Below are 21810 nucleotides of genomic sequence, written 5' to 3' on the forward strand. Positions count from 1 at the left end.
GAATGCTAAGGGTAAAACAATGTCTCAATGCTTCACAATGTATAACTGAATTGCTTGCAGGGCAGCAATGCAGGCCCTGAGCAGTTCCCATAAACTGAGTGCAAACCCAGCTAATCATGATGCTGGCTGGAATACAAGTGAAGTTAAACAATTTTAAAAAAGTAAACAAAGGGAAAGTCCAAGACTGAGCCTTATTCCAGCAATCCCCAACTCAGATGGGTCCTTGGCTGCACATTTCTGCCACAAGGGTCAGGGGGGGTCTTCTTAATGTAAGAGGGCTGGTTTTATCACTCAAATTATACCAAACAGTCTAGATTCAGCAAGCCTGAATCTAGCATAAGTTAACAAAATACAAAAGTACCGGGAATTCAAAGTGCAGAAAATCATAATCACCATAGCAATAAAAGTTTAAATAAAGCAGTATTTCAGTAAAATACTCCATCAAGAGTGTAGACAACAGAACTTCCTAGTGAGAAATAAGTGGTCTGAAACTCAAGTGCTTAAACCAGAATTAAGACACTTTCAGAATAACAAACACAATAAGCCTTCAACCAACAATTCCCTATTTAGATGGGTGTAGGCTATACTCTCCTGCCACAAGAGTCTACACCACAAACCTTCCTAGTGCAAAATAACTGGTTTGGAGACCAAGTGCTTAAACTATAACAAAGACACTTAGAACAACAGGTACAATAAACATTCAACCAGCAATTCTCAGCTCAGAAGGGCAGAGACTACCATCTCTTCCCACAGGAGCGTAGACTACAAACCTTCTTTATGTAAGATAACTGGCCTGAAATCCAAGTGCTTAAACTAAAAGTAAGAGGCTTAGAATACCAGTTACAATTTAATGTGATACCAGACAGATGACAGTGACATGTCTTTTAATCTACCCACACATAGCATGTCATGGTTAGTAGGTCCTGTGTTATCTTGATGAGAAAGCCTTGTGGTCTGTCCAGCTACTGCATGTGTCTGGTGAGGTTCATACAAAACAGAGCATTATACTGTATTACTGTTCTGATCAGTTTGACTACAGTGCTGTCATGCAATAATGAGATCTGAATGTTATGGCATGTCTTATGATGTACACCAAACCTATGTACTGGAAAAGAGTTAAGAGAAAAGTTAGAAAGTAAGAGACACATTGCAGTTCCTGACTTCACAGTCCTTACAAGAGAATACAGTAGAAACTACTGACATGATGATGCTATCCACTGTATAATTTGGCAGGGAAAATATAAGTGACATTTACAATTATCAATTCAACAACTCAAATGCAGGTATATTAGGCACTAACATAGCTATAAACCCTGTACATCAGACACAAAGTTTTTGTATCCTTGAATCCAAAAGAGAGAAAACAGGGAAATGGGGAAGTTGTCACTTGCACAGGGTGTTGTGGGAGGGAGCAGAAGGCCTAAGCTTACACAAAAGGTTGGTGAGTGTGTGTGTGTCAGGGAGACAGGGAAGCAGACATGAACACAGCCAAGGTTAGTGCTAGGTCTACATCTTAGTATGGTGGACAGGTGTCAGCCATGTATGGTAGAGGTGGCAGTTCATGGTTATCACCCCCAACCATGAGATCTGGCTCTGCCAGGAGTTGCACTGGAACCTCCAAGCCCAAGGTCAGATGCAGTGCTGCTACATGAGCATGACTGATGTCTGCTGGACATGCTCCCATCATGGGAATGCCCAGAACAATGACCCCATAGCCTGCCACATCTGGGTGTGGACAGCACACTCACCGATGGACCAGCAGAAGTACTTCCACTACAGGAGCATGATCTGGCATGGCCACATTGGCTATCAGCAGATGTTCTGGCTGACCTACACCCACAAGGACACCATTCCCCTTCCAGCAGAAATTCCATCACAGACACTGCTTGTTCCATGACAGACACCCCCTCAGTCCTTCATAGACTCTCCTCATTCCAACATGTCATTCAACTGACACAGTGAATCATCAACATGGTGGAGGCAGTCATGCATGTCAGACTGTGCCATATCCACAACCCTGAGCATTTCTCTGGAGCACCTTTCTGAATGTTCATGTGCCTACATGACAGCCCTAAACATACACTGAGTGACACAGGAAGAGACACCTGTACCAGATTGAGGAGGAACAGCAGGCCCCCTCCAAGCATTCCTCTCAACCCACCTGCGTGGCACCTGGCCAGCACTTTGGCTACAGTCAGACTCAACAGGCAGTGAAGCCGCAGCAGCCACATGTCCCTGCTCAATGTCTTCGCCTTCCATCTGTGGGATCAGTGGACTGGGTAGGCATATGCCTACTGGCTGTGTTCGGGGAAAAAGAAGGAGGTAGCTGGATGTCAACCTCTGTGTCAGATTCAACCTCTGCACCCCCTGACTGAGTCCCAGTTTCACAACCATCATAATCAGTGTATGATGAGACACTGACATCACGTGGCATAGGGCCCACATTCCCACTGTCATAATCACCTGTGATAAGAAGGGAGAAACAGAGCCATACATTAATACCTGCACTACTGTGGTGCAATAAATGCTAAACAACTAACAGTGCTACCACTATTACAGACAGTACAGCAATACATGCAACAGGCCTGATATGACACATTATGATATTTCTATAAATTGATCTGCGGTACTGAAATAAATTTATTTGGCTTACTATCTGCAGAAGGTATACATCGCTGGATTCCTGATGGTCCTGAAATAAGTTAAAAGGTAAGGGCAACAGCATCACATTTAACAGTAAGACATGGGATACTACATGTACTCCTCTATATCGGCATGATGTGCACATTCAACAAGAATGTGGATGACAACTCCAAACTGAGCTTATCACTGTACCAATCTTCAATACCCCCCGAAAAAAACACATGTGACACAGAACTAACTTTTATTTCAATTGTTTTACTATACAACAGCATTCAACTGGTTATATAACAAAGTCTACCTGGAAGCTCTTCCTGGGATTCAGAAGCTGTGGCACCCATGTCAGTGACATGTTGTGGTCCACTCTGCTGTGAGTTTTCCAGTTGTAGAAGATTTGCCCAGGAATTCCTCATTGGGGGTGAGATGTTGTTCAGCAGCAGGCCCACCCCCGGATACCCTCTGGTCTTGGGAAACAGCAGCCGCACTCCTCTGTGCAGAGGTGATCATGTCAGTGGCCCTGTGACACACCTGCTTATAAGTCCAGCTGTGGCTGGCCATGGAATTTATGTTGGTAGCCATCTGCCGCCTTGGTCTCAGTCTCTCTGGCATATTTGGCCAATCCCTTCACAGATGAAAAGCCCCATGTTGCCAGAGCACATCAAAAATTATAGTATTCTCAGCCTCACTGAAGGGGGTCTAAACCTCAGTGACATTTTCTGTCCTAAAAAAACAACAGAACGGTAATACACACAAGTATCACATAACTGCAAAGCAGCTAGGCAGTCAGTAGTACCCACTGGAAAAACATAAAACACTCTACAGATATGAAATACTAACAACATGCAGGATGCATAACAAGGAGAGTAGCAAGAGCTACATATCCTTGTATGTGCCATAGCAGTAACTCAACTGTGATCCTCCCAAAATAACAGTCCTTTCTAGTTTGTGACATAACAACAGTCCATTCTAGTTTGTGACATAACAGTAACAGTCCATTCTAGTTTGTGACATAACAGTAACAGTCCATTCTAGTTTGTGACATAACAGTAACAGTCCATTCTAGTTTGTGACATAACAGTAACAGTCCATTCTAGTTTGTGACATAACAGTAACTTTTCTTTGCTCCTCTCACCCACAAAAGAAAAGGCACATGAGCCATTTTGCTAATAAAACACATTTGAAATGTTAAACATGCATTCAAAGGACATGTCCCATAAACATTTGGACATATATATCACACAGCTTTCTATTTTCATGTATTGCCAATCATCTCTACCTCTGAAATGGTGTGATAAACATGGCCATGCCATCGGTACACTTCTAACTAACACATACAGATTACAGTGTAAAAGCCTTTGATTCAGATTATTCATTAATATATTCCAGCATATAGGTTCATAGGTTCATAGGTTCATACTAGGCTATCTGCCCTAGGGCATTTATAAGCCTAGCCAGAATGTGTTTGGCTTTCGCCACCCATTTTAAATTAATTTTGCTATGCCCTTTTTTGAGGTTAGTATACTGTGCCTCTGTCTAACAGTGACACAGAAGTCATACCCGGGGTAAACCTACGATCTCCCATCCACTCATCAAGATTCCTCTTGAAGAGAGTCAATGAGGGACTCTGCCTAACCTGGACTGGGATTTTATTCCAGAGTGAAGGGAGCCTCTGGGTTATGAATCTGTCCCTCCAGCATGTCCTATTTATTTCAGTGCTGAGGTTCAAGTCTCTCGAGCATGTAGCTTGATGGGATTTGGATTTTCTGAGGTGCAGCATGTCCATTAATTCTGGTTGGACATGGCTTTATACGTCAGGCACAGATTGCCTCTGAACAGGCAGTATGCCACTGAGTAGAGCTGGAGTTTCTTTAACCGGGCAGCATATGGCATCTGTTTGAGCCCTTTGATCCTCTTGGTGAGGTACTTTTGGGGTCTTTCCAGTTGCTGCAGGTGTCTGGTAAGGTACATCCCAAATGGGCATTGTACTCAATTATGGGCCTGATGAGGGATGAGTAAAGAGGCACGATGACCTCCCCTGATCTAGAGGTGAATCCCTTCATGATTAGGTGGGCTATATAAAATGTTTTTCTAACCACTTTGGCCACGTGGTTGTCAAATGAGAGATTGCTATCAACTTGGGTCCCCAGGTCCCTAATTACTTCTTCTGTACTTAATGGATTACCACCTATGTGGTAATTTGTGGGCACTTTATTTTGCCAAAGGGATGACTATACACTTTTTGGCATTTAGCTTGAGGCCATGGCTCTGGCACCAGTTGTCTGTTTCTATTAGGCCCTTTTGGAGGATGCTTGTGTCGGCTGGAGAGTCTATTATGGCGCCCAGTTTGCAGTCATCTGTGAACTTGGTCAGCCACAGTCCTTCCGTGTTGGCCTGTACCTCCGAGAAATATATACTGAACAAGAGAGGTCCCAGGACTGAGCCTTGTGGGATGCCACTTGTAACTGGTTTGGAGTCTGACATGGCTCCAGCAATTCTAACCATGTGGGTTCTGTCCTTGAGCCAGTTTGCAACCCATCTAGTGACATTGGGGTTTATATTTAAGCTGGTGAGCTTATCTATAATGCCCGAGTGGGGTATTGTATCGAAGGCTTTTGCGAGGTCCAGGTAGGCTGTGTGGACCACCTTCCCCTCGTCAATGGCCTTGGTGACTGTTTCAAAGAAATCAACCAGGTTTAAGAGGCAGGATCTGCCCTTAACAAAGCCGAACTGGGTAGGATCCAGTGTCTGTAGGTCCCCAATATCTTTATTTATGAGGTCCATGATTATCCTTTCTATAGCTTTGCAGACTAAGCTAGTCAGGCTTATGGGGCAATAGTTTCCAGGATCCGTTGAGGCACCACCTTTGTGGAGAGGGACCACAGTTGCTGTACGCCACTCTTTGGGTACATATCCTGTAGTAAGGCTGAGATTGAACAGTAGTTTTATGTTTGGGTTTAGCTCTTCTTGGAGTTCATGTAGGACGCAGCCCGGGACACCGTCTGGTCCCATTGATGCTGTGTTTTTTGCTTTGGAGAGGGCGGCTCTTACCTGAGCATCCGAGATGTCAGGGGGGCAGCACTCTGCTGGAATAGATATTTGCCCTTTTGGTGGGGAGGGGAGGAGAAGTTTGCACTGAACCTGTCAGCTAGGATGTTGGCAATGTCTGTGGGTTCGGTGTATTTTTTGTCATTTTGGACTAATTCTGAGCATATCTGGGAATTACCACCCAGGTTCCTAACATAACTAAAGAAAGCCTTGTGATTATCCTTAGTGTCCTGTGCAATTTTTCTCTCGAAGCTGGCCTTAGACGATTTTATGAGTGCCCGTAGTTTTTTGCTAATACTGATCAGAGATGCCTTCCCTTTTTGGAATTTTGCTCTATCATTTAGTAGCTTCCTCCTTCTATTGTATAGCTTGTTTATGGCTGGGGTCCACGAGACAGGACGTCTGCCTTTTGAGGATTGGGTCTTGGTTTTATTTGGGATCGCATGATCCATGCATTCCTGAAGGTGTTCATAGAATGCATTTATAAAGGATTCTGCGGTCTGGGCCATATTTTCCACAGGCCCGGGGGCTTTGAAGGATTCCACCTCAGTTTTGAGGAGTGTGAAATTTGCTTTAGAGAAGTTTTTCACTGTGGTTTTCTGGGCAGGGGGTGGTGTCGGGATGTGAACATCCAGTGAGATTAGTTTATGGTCTGATCTTACCAGTGAGGGATACACTTCTGGTCTGGAGCATAGAGTCCCCATGTTGGTGATGATCAGGTCCAGTATGTTTTCCCTCTTGTGGGAGTGGTAACAAGTTGTTCCATAGCATTTGAGTTTATAAATTCTAGGAACCTTTGGGCTAGGGTATTGGAGCTAGAGTAATGCTCCCAGTCTATGTTTGGGTAGTTGAAGTCGCCCAATATAATGGTGTTTGGAGAGACCTTCATATTTTCCAGTGTTCTCATGAAGGCCAAGTGGGGTTCCTGGGTTAGGGAGGGTGGTCTGTAGCAGGCTATAAACTGGAAGGCAGTTTTACCCACTGTTAGTTGCACATGGATAGTCTCTGATGCTTTGTGCTGTGCCACCAACCTGGAGGTGTGGGTATCTTTGACGAATATTGATACTGCCCCTCCTTTTGTGGGTCGGTCCAAGTTTTGGGGCCAAAAAGCATGGTATGAGGTATAACCTGGTAGTGCTGGGGTGCTCTCTGGAGCCTTGAACCAGGTTTCTGTTACTGCACAGATATCGATTTTCTCCATGCTAAGGAGAGTTTCGAGTGCGTGCATCTTGAGGTTTAGACTTCTGGTGTTGAGTAACATTACTCTTAGTTTCTTATCCCTTGTGATACCTATGGAAGTGGGTTTGTCTTTTGAGCCTTGCCTAAAAAAGGCACTATGGGGGTAGCAAGAGCCTTTGCCAATATCCAAAAGCCCAGGGGTGACAGTTGTAGGCTGTCCCTAGCGAAGCATCGTGGCTTGTCGAGCATGTCATCCCAGGCTGACAGGCATTGGATCCCCTTTGAATGACACCAATAATTAAGCCAATTGTTGAAATTGATCATCTTGTCTTCATATTGTGGCATCATTCTTGGTGAGGGTAGGATGCTACTCAAGGTCAGGGTCATACCGGCCTGGGCCACATGCTCAGAGAGCTCCTCTATGTCTCTTTTCATGTAGTCCAGGGAGGTACGTCTCAGGTCATTCACACCAGCATGGACAATGACTGAGTCATATTTGTACTTGCCTTGGAGTGACCTGAGTGCTTGTGTTATGTGGCGGATCCTAGCGCCCGACAGGCAGCTCACCGTGACCTTCTCCTTGTTCAGCCTGGTGAGCGGGACGTCAGTGTGCCTGATGATAGAGTCACCTATTACAAGTGTATCAGGTGTGTTGTTTAGCCTTAAGGGCTGTGACTGTTCGGCACACTGGCTTTGTGAGTTATGTGTTGCACGTGTTTTGTTTTGGGGTAGCGGTTGCTTGGTTGTCTGCTTTGGAGGTCTCTGCTGCTTAGGCAGATTTTTATTTAGAGCCTCCGAGTATGTTTTTGTGTGTTTATGTGTTTGGTCTGCTGTCGTGGTAGGTCTATGTGAGACTGGAATTGTACTGAGTGTGGTTTCCTTCTCCTCCTGACTGGTTTCGCCAGTACTGAGTTGAGAGAGCTTAGCCTCCAGTTTGGCTATATGGATGCATCTCTCACATGTGTTGGAATTTATTGGGAGGAGGAGAGGGTTGTCTGTGTACATGAGGCAGTTGTAACATTGCCTCAAGATTCCCAGATTCACCAGCTGGACCGGAGAGAAGATTGACAACTGACCTTTGGACATGCTAGAATAGTACTGGGAATTCCTTTATAATTGAAAAAAAAGGGCCAATGGGGAACAAGGTACTCGAGAGGACTTTGTGAGAGTGTAGTGCTTTTAATTTTTTAGTGCTGACTTATATAATTGCTTTAGTGAGCAAGTGTCTTTAGTGAGCAAGTGCCAGGTAACTTAAATGCAATGTGTTACAGGTAACTTAAATGCAAAAACGACAAACAGTAACTTTCTTTTAAGTGAAACAAGGAAATGAGTACAGTAAGCAATGCAGATATCACTAGGGATCCACAGAAGCACTGAAAAGCCACGTTTTAGGTGGTATTAGCGTTTCAGGGAAATAACAAGCAAACAAACAATACGCATACAAACAGAGCTAGATTCAGCAGGCCTGGATCTAGTCTATGCTACAGCAAACAAGGTGTACCAATTTCAGTAAGAAACAGTTGAAATATGCAGGCACTATAAGCCTTTAACCAGAAATTCCCAGCTCAGAAGGGCAGAGTCCAGCCTCTCCTCTCACAAGAGTGCAGACCACGAACCTTCTTAATGTAAAATAACTGGCCTGAAGCCCAAGTGCTTAAACCAGAACTAATACACTTTTAGAATAACAGACACTGAGCCCTCAATCAGCAGTTCCCAACTTAGAAGGATGTAAGCCACCTGTCCTGCCACCACAGTGCAGGCCACAAACCTTCCTAATGTAAAACAACTGGTCTGAAGCCCAAGTGCTTAATCCAAAAGACTTAGAATGATATGCATTATGTAAGTAACAAAATGAGAGTATACCTGCTGGTGTTCAATAATCCTCTGTAAATATAACTTTGGAAATATTTTGCTTTTCTGAACATGTAGCAAATATCTTCACTATCAGTTTGGCTAACTACACATTTGCCTTTTTAAAATGGAGTAGATTATTAATGGATTGCATCTGTCTAGGCTGTGTTTTAGAGATGCTAATTACAGCATAACCAGCTGAACTGCATGGTATTCAACCAATCTGGTGAGGTTACTTAAGCTATAAACCAACCATTTAGACTCCATAGTGGTTTTTCCTGTGGATTTCAAAAGTAGTGAAGTACAGCCACAGAAAGTCTACACAGATAGAATGTTAGGAGCTGTTGCTGCTTAACTCCATTTGTATGTGCTACAGGCTGCAGGCAATGCTGCTGCTGCCAATAGGCCTAGGCCAAGATGGAGAAGAGTTTTTTTTCAGGCCACATTTAACTTATCACAACATACACAACATGGACATTGTAGAGTGCTACAGGGTGAACAGGGACACAATACAAGAACCCTGTGACTTCTGCCAGCCTCAACTCAGAGCCACAGCCTTTACCTCACCATGTGTCAGATGTGTACTGCTTGCATCACAGTCAGCCCTGAACTAACACTGTGGCAACTGCTGCATTTACAGGGTAGGTCCTGAACATGTACTGTATTGTATAATAATATTATGATATGTTCTTGTATTTCATCACCTGGTACAGTAAGCAACTACAAGGTAGAATATTTGTACAGAAATTAATGTAACATATGACAGCATTGAGTTACTTGATTTGTATGTGTCCATTATCAAGTAGTCGGCCTTAGGCCTCAAAGATTCAGACATTCATACCTCCCAAAGTACTGATGATCAGTGCATGCCCTCAGTATAGCACCATATGTTTGTAATGGGAAATCAGAACAGAGAAAGATTAGAAAGTAATGAGACACATTGCAGTTTCTGACTTCACAACCTCACAAGATCAAACAGGCAGGATGCAGAACAAGGAGAGTAACAAGAGCAACATAGCCTTGTTTGTACCATAACAGCAGCTCAGCCTGGGCCCATCCCCCTCAAAAGAACAGTATAATCTTGCATGTGCCATGACAGCAACCCACCTTTGCTCCCCACCCCCAAAACAGCAGTCTGTGCTTCTTTGTGCCATCCAACCCACCCTTCATTTGATGGCAACTGCATATCATAGTGTTCCCAGTTCATATCCTCACACATTTTAAATTAAAAGATATAGACTGGCTTCAGACTGCATGTCTCTTGAGTACTGGTCAGAAAACTGATGAATGGCCAAGAAACTCAGAAAGGTAAGATACAGCTGTATATTTGCAAGGAATAATCATACCAGGTTGTGTGAATACTAAGTGCACTACATCCAAATATATTAAATATAATACATTTACAAATAACAGGTCATGGCTTGATATCAGTGTACATTCAGTTGCACTTGGTTGTGTGAGGAATTATGCCATGTATTTGCTACCAAGCTGTTTGGCAAAGATGGATAAATCCCTCCTCCTGTTTTCTGATGGTGCATTACAATGCGATTTGGGACCCAGACCTATGTAGTCATATCTCATGTGTACTAATGTTTTTTACTGTGTATGTCATAGATTTTTCTTATTTCAATTGTCTCCATTTTTTGTTTTGTTTTTTTTTTGGGAGGGGCACTGTTTGCGTGATGTGCCATTTAGCACAAACAGCTTTGGTTATGTGCATCTCATTTGTGGTTAGAGCAGCAGTGCACAAACCAGAAGAATGTGCCACCCAAGTAGCAGACAGGACTCAGACAGCCACAAACATACACCAGATGCATTCAATTAATACTACTGGCCATCATGCAAACACACTTCCTGGCTGTGTGCACTCTCATTCAATGTGTTTGAGTGATAATAAGAGATGTACAACACTTTCAAATGTTGCAAAACCAGAAAGTGTGCATTCCCAGTAAGAATGATACCTGCAGTTGGTGGGAAAACATCATTCTGCATTAGGCTTGATCTGTGGTAGGCATGGCAAGCATTCCTGGAGAGGTTTTGAGATTCCATGCTCAAAGATGGGGTGTACAGGAGTCCAAAATATTAGTTGGCCTCCTATTGAATAAAGATTGGCCCAGGCATTTGGAGAGGGACTATTGTGGCTCAGATTACAAAGCAGCGGCATGGAATATTCTGGCCCAGGCTCTGACCGGTGCTACCAGTATCCACCACACTGGTGAACAATGTAGGAATCACTATAGAGACCGCAGGGTGAGGAAGAGGGATACCATCAGCCATTGGATTGAGGGATGTAGGACTGGGGGCACCCCACAGATGTGTAAGTATCACTTATAGAGACTACTTTTAAGAGTTAAAAGCTGGATATAGTCAGGATTGGTATGATTAATGGTATTCTGTTCTGTTTTTTTTTCCACAGCCATCACAGACCAAGAAATGAATGTGTGAACCCATGCCTCTAGATCGGCATGGATGTAAGAAGCATGTGGTATATATGCATCCGAACAGTACTGTTATTTTAGCATTAAAAGTAAAGATGCCTTTACTGGTTTATTTGCTTATTATTTATTTATTTAACATTTGCTTACCTGGAAAGTCCAACTTGGATAGAGCAATTTTCAGCAGATGCCCAGGGAGAAATGTTCCAGATGCATGTCTTTGTAATGTGAGGGGAAACCCACAGGAAAGCCACACGAGCATAGGGAGGACATGCAGACTCCACACAGAAAGAACCCCGGCCAAGAATCGAACTGGAGAGCATCTTGCTGTAAGGTGACAAGGCAAACTGCTGCACCACTGCACCATCCAAATTATTATTATTATACAGTATCAAATTGAGGATTCATTTCTCAACTGTAATAGGAAAATATGCATGCATTTGTCTGGAGGCCTAAACAATAGTTCACTATCACAGAATAGTCACAGCTTGTGCTTCCAAAATCCACACTACCCAAATATACAGCACTGTTAAGTTTTCATCAATATTACAATGTAACATCAGAGCTCTAAAGCAGTGGCACAAATGGCCTGCTGTAAACTGTAATCAGTATAATTGGAACAGGCATATGTGCAATACGTGCACACATCAAGGATTGCTTGCTTCAGTCTATAGTATAGTGTGCATCTGTTATGAGCTGGGTAGTGTTAACAGTAAACAAGGTATTTGTTAGGAGTTGGCAGTCTTAAAAGTAAAGGTAACAGAATGAAGTCATATAACTGTTTCAATGAATTGTATGCCACATACGAAGTTACTAGTTCTTCCTTTTTTTCTCTCCCCTACCCTTATCTCTTTCTCTTTTTCTTAACTTTTTATTTTTTGTTTTTTTCCCACAGCACAGTGGGGTAGGCCTGTCCCATGAGATCCTGCTGCTCCCACTCCACCAGCTACAGCACTGCTGCCCAGAACATCTGTTGTGAAACCTGGTAGCACCCCCCCCCACTGCCCCTGCACTACCTGGCCCCTCAGGTGCTTCTGCCCTGCAGGATAAGCCAGGGTTCCCACTAGGAGCAGAGGCAGAGGTGGTGAGTTTATCAGCTGCGATGAACTGTCAGGGTTGGTGCATTGGATTGTGCACCACACAGCTGGTGCACGCTTTTGCCTGACTGAGACACTGCTCTCCAACACTGTATTAAATAACACAAGGAGACACAGACATCAGACACTGCAGCCATCAGCGCAGTGAGATGACAGTCCAGTGAGTGATGACTCCATTCTCATGTCACCCAACTTGATGTCAGTGGGTTTGTAATGTCCCTACCCTCACACCAACCATGGTGTTCACCCACCTCTTGAGTCCTTCACCGTCCATGTCTTTTGTCTTGTTTGTCTTGTCTAGCTGTAATTACTTCTTCATCTGCCTAACGTACCTCATCCAGACATTCCTACATCCCTTCACCAACATTCTTCTCCCTCTCAAATATACGGGCACCTGTCCCACAAAAAAAAAAAAAAAAAAGTCCCATACACAGGTCTCTATTTCACACACGTCTTCATGACACACTTGATTCAGTCCAATTCCCTATACAACGTATTGTGTTGTGGTAACCTCTTTCTCTGGAGGTGACAGTCCAAATTCATCCAATCTTTTGCATATATGTTCATGTTTTATACTTGACGAAATGGATAGTTATGGTTCTTTCCTACATCCTTCCTCCACTTTCCTATCTTTCCCATTTCTTTTCTTTAAACCATAATTGTGCAATGGTGTGCATCACACACTAACAGGCAACCATGGCAAAACCAGTTATATGTAAGTGTCATATCCTGCTGTATTGAAAACCAGTACCATCTAGCCATATTTTACAGACTCTATACCGACTATCACACTTCAGAATTTGGATTTACATGTAAAAGTATTTTAAACTGTTATATACACCTGGATTCTAATTCAGTACCATATGAACACAAAAATGAATGTATCACTGCATTAATAGATGGTACTATAGACTCAGACGAGTAGAAGGTGTATTTTAGAGACTGAATAGTAAATGGCAAACTTCATTGCTGTTGTATACACCTGCTACTTAACTGAATCTGTGACTGCAGGAATTAATGCACTTAATGCAGTGATACATTCCTTTTTAGGGCCAAATGGTACTGGTTCCGAATACAGCTGTAGGTAATACATTGAACTACTTTGGCTGAAGCGTTGTTTATTGATACTGCACAATGCGAGTATCAATAAGCATCTTATCGAGCGTATTGCTTATATAGCAGTTTGAGTTGAAGTTACACAACATAATGAGCAGGGTTATTTGAACAACAGAAATACTCTTAGAATTCCACTGACTTATTCAAATGGCATAAAATAAATGTCTTTTGCGACATTATTAAGAAAAATTGGAATATCCTAACTGCAACAGATGAGTTGAGAGATGTAGAAGCACTCAGCTTTTCATTTTGGAACAATAAATCTTTGAAGAGACATTTATGTTATAAGCTACAAGGACAAAGGAAAATAAATGATTCTAGTAGAGCAGGCACTTACATATGTAGAAATTGTGCAGCTTGTAAATGTATATACACAGGAGCCTGTTTCATACACCCAATATTGAAATTTAAAATAGATTTAGAATTTTATGCAGACTGTAAAACCAGGAACCTAGTCTATTTCAGCTTTTGTCAGACTTGTTATGTATTTTCTATAGGTAAAACGATCTATTCACTTAAAGAATGGATTTTAGAACATAATAGAAATATTAGAAACAACAAAGATACTATTGCCCTAGCTCTGCACGTTATGAAGGAAGGAGCAGATCATATTTTTAAAATTTTTGTACTTGAAATGGTGGAAGAAGGTATTAGTGGTGGTAACTTATGTAATAAGACAGAAGTTGCAGAACAAAAGTAGATTCTTTACTTTAATACAGATAAACCACCTGGGATCAATTATGTTATATCTCTCAAACCAGTTCTTAAAACAAGGCCACTTAGACACTAATATTTAGTACTATACGTACAAAATATACATATAGATTTTTTTAGATTATATATATATATATATATATATATATATATATATATATATATATATATATATATATATAATATATATATACATACACACATATTAATAGGTTCATTTTATTGTTAGTCTGTGTTTTTAACGCGCGAGATGTTTTTATTTAGAATGCTTGTAATTTGATTGGTTAGTTGAGCACTTAAAGGAAAACTCCACCTTAGAACTCAAAAAACATATTTTTTTCATTGTATCTTTGTTTTTGCGCTATTTTAATGCCTCAAAATCACTCCAAGTGCTTCTTTTACAATTTTAATGTGTTTCTCTCAAAATGGCGGATGATGGGGCCTACCCTGGTAATGTGATCTTATTTTCTTGCTTTCCTTCCTTCTTCCCAGAATACATTTCAAGTCCTCTTTATATGACTCATGCCAGACATAAGGAAGTGGTGCTGTTTTCTCATGCCATTAAAATATAATGGCAGGACTGTGAAGCACTGTCATCTAAACACACCTTCTGTAAAAGAGCTGCTTCTCTGTTTACCTGACTGAGCCTCATTTATCTCTCTGACAGAGCGTGTGCTATGCTATAAATAGCTGTTAGTTACTTGCAGCAAAAGAAAGCATATAAAAAACAGTTTTTTGTAAGAGGAATCTTTTGTAGTCCTAACAAACTTGATAAACCCTCCCCCATACTCCCATGCCAAGGTGTGAAAACTCTCACTGCAGTAAATGATTCCTTGCAGTACATTTACAAGTGACAAATAGTAGGAGTCTAAACTTTGTCTGCTTCCCAATGCCTTCAGTGTGAGGATTGTTCTCTCTCATGAATGATGCAGACTTAAAATGTGCTTTACTAGTTCCTCAATTATTTCTGTCATGTTCCCCCTCCTTTTTTCTATTTCATATTTATTTATACTTTGATAACCAGGAAAGTAAACTGGTTCCAGGATCATTTTCAGCCACAACATAAGCTGCACTGGCAAAGATAATAACAGCTATTAAATGCACTTATCAATACAAATAACAAAATACTGACAGAAAGACATTGACCAAGATTGCATGTGGAACACATAGCCAATGTGTAACCAGGTAAATCATTGAGCAAAATTTACTAGAATGTATACATTAATAATGCTTAACTATATTATGTTTATTATAAATTCATTGTATGCACACACACAGTGTGTGTGTGTGTGTGTGTGTGTGTGTGTGTGTGTGTGTGTGTGTGTGTGTGTGTGTGTGTGTTTCTGTATATGTATATAAAGGACATATGTAGAAAAGCGCGCGCGTGTGTGTGTGTGTGTGTGTGTGTGTGTGTGTGTGTGTGTGTGTGTGTGTGTGTGTGTGCATTTAAACACAGCTAAGTACTTCTGATTTCCTTTTCTTAGTGTTATTAATGCAAGGACACATAGTAAATGTATGTTAAAGTAAATTCAGCTGTATATTATGGTTGCTCTCTGACAATGCAAGGACTGACTCAAAGTCGGTAGGAATCTCTTACAATGGATCTGCATGTATCGGATATACACCCCCCTCTGGAAGGATGTCACACAAAGCATAAAAGACGTTTTTTATGAACAGTATCAGTGCACCTAGTTGATAGGGTTGCCACCTGACTCACTCTCTGCAGTTCTGGCATGTGTGTGTGTGTGTGTGTGTGGGGGGGGTTGAAAATGGTAAATGCATTTATACATTACAAGAAAAAGTATTTACTGACTTTTCTCTAAATGTCACAGAAATCTTTGCAACTACTCGTAAGTTATCTTAACACAAACTGTTATAAATAACATTTAAAGCTTAGAATTTCAATACTGGGTTGCTGCTTATGTAAATTTGTCAGAAGAGTTGACAATTTCCTTTAAACCTCTGACCTAATTACTTTGTTTTGCTATGAAAGGGGAGTGTTAAGTTCTCCTCCCCTCTGCAATAAAAACAGTGGAAACAATTCCACATCTTTCTGTATTTTTTATATCAGCTGCTGTGTTCCTGACACAGGATTAATTGCCCATCTAAGATTGACAGCAGTACCTGACAGAGTAAACTACAGATTTAACTGTGCCTATGATATGTCATGCAGGTGGAGACTAACTTCTCTGCAAAGTATGTGAGAAGTTGAGTTTAAAAAAAAAGTAGGTGGGCTTTCCCTTCCTTTGACTCCGATGCAAGGAAATAAAAGTTTTAAAAACTACAAGCAGACTTCTGGTACATACATAATGCTGGAACCATATTGTAGGGAGAAAAGAAACCCAACAATTGAGTTAAACTGTATGAGAGGGTGGAGTGATTATGAATGTAGCAAAGCGATTTGGATATCACGAAAGCGCTTACTCTAGTTTTCTACATTAATAAAGTCTGTGTTTTACTTACAGCTATGTAGGCTCAGCGCCTTATTTTTTATTTCAATATTTTATGTGTATTTGGAGCCAAACCACTATCCAGATAATCGTTTTTTTGTGTGTGTTAATGCATTGTTGCTGGTGGCAGATGTTAATGGGTTTGAAGTAGTAATTTTGCACACTTCTATGATACTTTAAATTAAAAACCCAGCAGATCATCAAATATTTAGACAGCTGAGAACTTCTAGACAAAAAAAAACTTTTACCATCACATCCAGCAAACTCACCAACATAAACCACAAAAGTTCTGGACAGGTATAAATAAACTCCTACATCCAGGTCAGTCCAAAACACCAACCCCAACAGGGCTCCACCCATGAGAATCCCAAGCATATTGCTAATGCCTTTAATACCTTCTTTACTGAAGCTGTCCAATCTCTAGGTTATTCACTACCTCCTGTTAGCACAAGCCTGTCATCCTCAATGACTAGTCTACTGCCCTCATTTCCTTTACAACCAGTCCCAATGTCCCTCATTTGCACTCTTCTTCAAAAACTCAAACCATGTACCCCTCAGCTGACCTTCTACCAGCAGAATATCTGCAGATAGCAGCAACAGTTGTAGCCTTTCCTATTTCTATCCTAATAAATAGAACCATTACTGAAGGAACCATCCCATCTATCTGGAAAATCTCCCAAATTATCCCACTACATAAGGGCGGCAACTCAACTGAAGGAGGGGAGGAATGTGCAGGAAGGATGTAGGAAAGCACCATAGCCATCCATTTCTTCAGGAATAAGACATGAACATGTATGCAAAATATTATATGAATTTGGACTGTCACCTCCAGAGAGAGGAGTGACCACAGCACAATCTGTTGTATAGGGGAGGGGATAGGACCAAATGAAGTGTGTCAGGAAAACACATATGCAAAATAGAGAGCTATGTAAGGGATTTTTTTTTTTTGTGGGACAAGTGTCCATTTTTTTAAGAGAGAGGTGTTGGGGAAGGGATGTATGAATGTCTGGGTGAGGTAAGGTGGGCAGGTGAAGAAGGAATTGCAGGCAGACAAGACAAACAAGAAAAGAGACAGGGATGGTGAAGGACATAAAAGGTGAGTGAACACCATGGTTGGGGAGAGGGTGGGAAATCCAAGTCCCATGCACATTGAGGCAGTTGCTAGTGAGGATCTAGTCCTCACCCAGTGGACTGTCATCACTGTTACCTCACTGCACCACTGGTTGCAGTGCCTGATGTCTGCATCTCCTGCATGTACTCTGAATGAGGATAGAGAGCAGGTGCTCCATCCAGCATAGGCGGCACACAATCTTTCACACCATCCCTGGCAGTTCCACAGTGCGGCACACAATCTTTCACACCATTCCTGGCAGTTTCTTTCAGGTAATAAACTCATCACCTTATCCACTGCTCCCGGAGTGGACCACAGGCCTATCCTCCGGGGCAAAACTACCTGAGAGGCCAGGTAGTGCAGGATGACAGAGGGGGTGCTATCAGGGTGCACACCAGAAGTGCTGAGCAGCTGTGTTGTAGCTGGTGGAGTGGTGGCAGGTGGATCTCTGGACAGGCCTACCCTGCTGTGTTGTGGGGAAAAATAAAAATTAAAAAATAAAAAAAAGATTGAGAAAAGGGTTGCGGTGAGAGAAAAAAAACAAGGAAAATATTAGCAACTTCATATGTGACATACAAAGCATCAGTACAATTATTTGACTCTCTTCTGTTACCTTTACTTTTACCATTACAAACTGCTAATAAATGTCATTACTTTTAAGGCTACCCAGTTCATAACAGAAGTACACTATAGTACAGATTGCAGCCACCAATCCTTGATGTGTGCATAGATTTCACATATGCAAGTTCCAATTATACTGATTACAGTTTACCGAAGGCCATCTGTGCCACTGGTATGCAGGTATGAAGTTACATTGCAATAATGATGAAAACCTAACAGTACTGTATATTTGGAAAGTGTGGTGTTTGAACCCACAACCAATGACTATTCTCTAATACTGTACTGTTATTTTGTCCTACAGACTACTACATGCATACTTTCCTTTAACAGTTTAGAGATGCATGCTCACTGTTATTGGAGAATATGGTACCATTGCTTTGTGCTAAAGACATACATAGTTTCTTTTGCAGTTGTGAGATGCATGCTCAATTTGATACAGCTGTATTAAATATCATGTAAGTGGTCCTTAACTTTTAATGCTACTACATTACTATAAAAAATTATATATTATTATTATTAAAATATTATTTAGACAGTACTGTTCTGATGCATACATACCACATGCTTCTTACAATCTTAACAAATGCGTGAAATGGGACCTGACATCCGAGGCTCCTTCCTGGACCTACTTTCAGTTCCAATTGTCTGGCCTGTCCAATAACAGGTGATTTTTACCAATTTTGACATTCAGGCTGTATTTGCCACTAAACATGCATTTAGTGGTAACACATACTAATGGAACTGAATAGTTACGTTTGAGTAGTGGGTTCTCAGGGACCCTTCTGGATGGTATTAGAGAGTTTGAGGAACTGCTTACCAAGCACAAGACTTTAAACATAGACAATTCTTTCCTGAAAATTTGTATTCAGCACAAGAGGGTACCAAAGGGTCTACATATATGGAAGTACCCTAATGGTGTTACAGCAGGTTAAGTTTTTCACCAGAAATTTATTGGATCTTTTCGACAATGGGGGTCGAGATGATGGAGATTATTGTTTGAGAAAATTTATGTAAACTAGAAAAGTTGGAAGGAGAACTTAAGAATCATGACCTTAACAACAGGAAGGATTTGTTATTTCTCCACCATTTAGATGATTTTTGATGAGCACTGGAAAGAGTTGAACAACATGAGACCACTATCTTCAAACGAAAACAGAAGAAAGTCTTGCGGAATGAAAATGATTATAAGAACAATTCAGCCTATACAAAATCTAAAGGTAGAAATTTGATGGTCAAAGGGACGATGTGTCAACTGCAGGAAATGACCGGGAAAGAAGTGGTAGGAGTGGATTTATTTATTTTTATTTATTTAACATTTGTTGACCAAGAAAGTCTGACTAGGACAGAGCCTATTTTCAGAGGAGGCCCATGGAGAAATGCTCCAGATGCATGTCTTTGGAATGTGGGAGGAAACAGGAGTACCTGGAGGAAACCCATGTGAAAGCAGAGTGAAAATGCAGACTCCTCACAGAAGGCACCCCAGCCAAGAATCAAACCAGAGAACCTCTTGCTGTGAGGTGACAACATTAACTGCTGCACCACTGTGCCACCCAAGTGGAGCACAGGAAATACATTTTTATGGGTAATGGGTTCAACACAGGTCAAAGAGACTAGAGAAAAAATTGGGGGAAACAGAGATACAACAAGTCGGACCCCCATACACTCTGAGACAGAACCCTCCCCATACAAGGACCTAACAGAACAGATAGTGAAACTGGGTGATTCCCCTGATGATTTGGACATGGAATATGAAAGTATGGTCTACAATTTTTGTAACTGTAAAATTTATAACTTTCCCCCATTGGTATTACTCCTATATATGGTACACTTTTTCAAAAGGGTTTCAAATTTGCACCCTCTTCTAGAGTTAATGTAGCTGACACCACCACAGAATGAAAAGTCTATACCAGAAAGTTGAACTTGAAATGTATGATGGCCAATAAGATGGAGAGTGCAACATTTTTAGGGTTGACAAGAACTAGTACCTTCAACCCTCCACTAGCACCACCAATGGGCTTATTGGAACGGCTGTATGAAAACACTATTAAAGACTGGTGTCACACAAACAATATTAAGTTTCACAATCTCACATTTGAAGAGAGACAATAATTACATTGATTATCTAATGACAGAAGCCTGCGTGTCATGAAGCCTGACAAGGGGGTGGTAGTAATTAAGAACTACCACATGTATTCTGCCAAAATGCTTCAATTTTTAAACAACTGTGAATTTTTTAGTGAATCATCTGTGAATGAGATTCAAATTGCTTACCAACACATTGACTTGGCACTGGAGGATTTATTAACATGACTTACCACCCAAGACTAGGGAATTCCTTGAGGTTAAGAACCCTAGTGTTATGAGGATCTTCAGGATTCCCAAAATTCATAAATCTGTTAACCCCCCCCCCCCGAGACCAGTTGTTGCTTCAGCAGGCTCTAAAACAGAACCCTTAGCCAAATGCCAAATTTGTTGACTTCAAACTTAAATCACTTATAGAGGTGAAAAAAAAAACACCTACTGAAAGACTCATGGCACTTCCTACAGACTTTAGTTGAAACCACATTTTTGTCATATTCTTTACTGGTTATCATTGACATCAAAGATTTATTTTCAGTCATCCCACACAACAAGGACCTAGAAAGTTTTTTTGAGGCCATGGTAATGGGCACCCAGCTCAAACATTCTAAGATTTGTTTTGTACACCAATGTATGGAGATGGTTCTCAAGAATAACTTTGTTTATTACTAAGGGTAATTTTATAAACAACACAGAGGTATGGCAATGAGGGCAGCTTCAGCCCCCATTTTTGTGAATATGGTCCTTTGGTACTGGGAAACCACACACATTCTCAACACCCTCTCAGTTTTCTAAGGTGGAGAAGTACTTGAGGTACCTGGATGATATATTCATCATATGGAAGAGTACTGTTGAGGAACTGTCTGAATTTGTAGATTGTCTTAATCACTCCACCTGTTTTCTTGACTTCATATTTCAGTGGGATCACTGTTCCATCAATTATTCGGACATCACTGTATATAAAAACTCTGTGGAGGAAAGGTACAAGTCCACCATTTACAAAAATGACATTTCCTCCAATTCTTACTTACATTTGTATAGCCAACACTCTTACTAGCAAAAAAAGAATCTGGTAAGGGAACAACTTATCAGACTTAGTTGGTTTCAGAGGTTCATGTTTTTCAGAGGGAAGTTGGCAAACTTTGCAACTATTTCATTGAATGTGGATACCCTTCCATGTTGTTGGATGACATGACTCAATGGATTACAGGGACCAGGCACTTCAACTATAGTCCTATACTGTACTCATCCAACAGTAGGTTTGCAAAGGTTAAAAATCAGGCAAAGGACTCTTCCAGTGTTTTTGTTTTTCAATACAACAGTAGTATTTCTTTATACAAAAACGTTATTAGTACACAATTGGAGAACATTTTTTGGGACATTTGGAATGCTTGAACTTTTGGGAGAACATCCAAGATTTCTTTACAAGAACAGTAAAAACTTGAAAATTATACTGGAGAAAAATAATGACA

The sequence above is a fragment of the Protopterus annectens genome, chromosome 1.part2, assembly GCF_019279795.1.
Source record: "Protopterus annectens isolate FY-2018-M chromosome 1.part2, PAN1.0, whole genome shotgun sequence".
Taxonomy (NCBI): Eukaryota; Metazoa; Chordata; order Ceratodontiformes; family Protopteridae; genus Protopterus; species Protopterus annectens.